This window comes from Phocoena sinus, chromosome 13 (assembly GCF_008692025.1).
Source record: "Phocoena sinus isolate mPhoSin1 chromosome 13, mPhoSin1.pri, whole genome shotgun sequence".
Lineage (NCBI taxonomy): Eukaryota > Metazoa > Chordata > Mammalia > Artiodactyla > Phocoenidae > Phocoena > Phocoena sinus.
Window position 1 is genome coordinate 76,368,094 of NC_045775.1, and position 2,777 is coordinate 76,370,870.

Genomic DNA, 2,777 nt, shown 5'->3' on the forward strand with positions numbered 1-2,777 from the left:
GGTCTCTAAGCATCCTTTCTCACTGAGAGGAACCCAGGCTTCTTGGAGAACTGGCTGTTTCCAGGTCTAGAGCAACAATTATATAAGATAAGCCCAGAGCATCTTTTATTAGAAGGTAAGACAGTTGTCAAACACCACTGAGGTCGTGTCAAAAGGACTCAGATGCCAGACTGAAGGAGCTCCTCCTGGATAAAATGGGATCGTTTGAGCATCAAATACAAAACTGAACAAACGAAAACCCTGCAATGAATTGAAACACGTTATTTTTTTTTTTTTTTTTTGCGGTATGCAGGCCTCTCACTGTTGTGGCCTCTCCTATTGCGGAGCACAGGCTCCGGACGCGCAGGCTCAGCGGCCATGGCTCACGGGCCCAGCTGCTCCATGGCATGTGGGATCCTCCCGTACCGGGGCATGAACCCGTGTCCCCTGCATCGGCAGGCGGACTCTCAACCACTGCGCCACCAGGGAAGCCCCACGTCAAATATTTTTTAAAGTCCATGAATTAAAATATGATAATAATAATAAAAAACATTTGGAGGCTGTTTAGAGAAAATGAACTCACTATTCCGAGAAGTGATAGATAAAGGGAAAAAAGTTTTCAAAAAGCTACCTGTGGGGCATCCCAATGATACGGTGAAGTTAAGGGTTAGTTGAAAGGCTTCCCATGTACTCTCCAAAACTGCCTCTGGCTTTTTCCAGGCCTGAATTTCCACCATTAGAGACTCATTTCTTTGAAGTTAGAAATGTCCTGAATTGGAGTCAGAGTAACCTTGGGAAAGGTTTGTTAACTACTTTCCTCACAGATTGTGATAGAGGAAAAGTGGTGAGTCCTATGGTTCCTGGAGTCTGAATAGGTAGGGGTACAGCCAGAGAAGAAGGGCTGGAGGGGAAAGATCTTGGAACCATCGTGGAGGGCAGGAGAACCCCCTGGGTTCCAAAGTGCAGCTCCTCGGTAGCCCAATCAGATGAGGTCTGGTCCAGCAGGTGGAAAGAATGCCAGAGAGGTACATTTTATTATACACCCCAGGTGATGCAAACATGGTTGTCCTGCTACATTTTCTGGGGGACACTGGACCCGGTTCCTGAATCTCTTCTACTGGCTGTGTGACCTCCTGCTCCGACAGCACCGGACTGTCACAGCTGAGCACTTACAGCCTCTGCAAACTTCACGGGCCCCTCACCCTGGGACCTCTTCGTTACCGCCAGGTGAAGCCTTTAAGATGCCAGGCCCTTCCCTGTGTGGGAAAGCTGGCACTATGGAGAAGGGACACAGCCACATGGGTCCCAGTGTGAGCTCTGAGCTGCCAGCCCTCACCGTCTCTCACAGCTTCCCATGTGACAGCCCGCTCACTCAGGGCCCCTGACCCTTGACAACACTTCTCGGGCTCTGCCGGGCCCGGGGCCCTATATCCCAGCCCAGGCCCTGAGAGGCCTTCAGGCCTGGGATTCCTCTTTCCTCCCCGGTGCCCTCACGGGACCCTTGTCCCCGGGCAGGGGGTTGTTTGCAGCCCTGCTAACCGGCTCTGTGGCTGAGCCAGATTGTGGCCAGTCTACGCTCACTCTGGAGTCCGCTAAGCATCCTCACCACCCCCTTTCCTACCCTACCACCCCACCTAGCCCCTTCCTGTCCCTTGGGCCTCTCCCATCCCTCCCACCCGGCTTCGTGGTCCTCTCCCACTGAGATGAGCACCCAGATTCCAGGCCCGAGTCCATCCTTCCCTAGTAACGCTCCTCAGCCCACCTCTTCCCCAGGGACCAAGCCCCCAGTTTGGGGCTGACCTTCCAAGTCTGGTCCCCACACGCCCAGCCCTGACTAATGGGTCCTGGCTGAGCGCCCCTGCCCTTTGCCTGACCCCATGGGTAAACTCGGGCGCCAGCCTTAGCCCCCCCCGGCTGGCCTGTCCCCCAGCACCCGAGCCTGGGTTATGACATCTTTCCACTGAGCGGCTCTTATTTGGAGAAGGCAAACACGCCAGCACATGCACACGCGCTGGCGTGAAAATCCGGCTGGCCGTGTTTATTTTTCTTCCTTTAATTTCCCCTTTAGAACAAACACCAGTCCTGTAACCCAGACCACCCTCTCCTTTCAGATCTGCAGCCTCCCGCCCCCACCCCCGTCCTCCCCGCGCAGCTGTGAATGAGAACAGAGTAAGTCTTTTAGCAGGAGGCAGTGGCCTAAATGAATTGATCCCAGCCTCCAAGCCAGCAGGGAAGGAGGGCTTGTGAGCATGTGCGTTTGCTTCTTAGAAAATCTTTGCACATCCCCGAGCTCCTATTTTTCCCTGTGCCTTGGAGCAAACGCCTCCCCACCTCACCCCGCTCCGTTCACATTTGATTTGAATTCCTTTTTGGTCCCTTGCATTTTGTTTTCTGTTTTCTACAAGGGAGCCTGAATCAGGGCCTCAGAAAAACAAGGCCGGGCTGCCAACTGGAAATGTTTGCTCTGGGGGCGAGTTCGGAGGCTGGCGTCAGGCGGGGCAAGATCCGTGCCAGTGGAATGTGATTTGGGGGGGAAGCTGCAGGTCACTCAATCGCTGGCAGCCCGCCCGGGAGCAACTGAATGCTTTCTGAGCTCCGTGTGTGTGTGTGTGTGTGTGTGTGTGTGTGTGTGTGTGTGTGTGTAGACTTCTTTCCCTCATGCAAACAGAACCCTGGAGACGTGGAGACAGAATCATTAGGAAGAAACTAGACAGAGGTTTGGAAAATCAGGGGAACCAGCGAGATTAGGTGGGTGGGTGGGTGGGGGAAGAGGCTGCCAGGATCTGTGTGGCTACTTT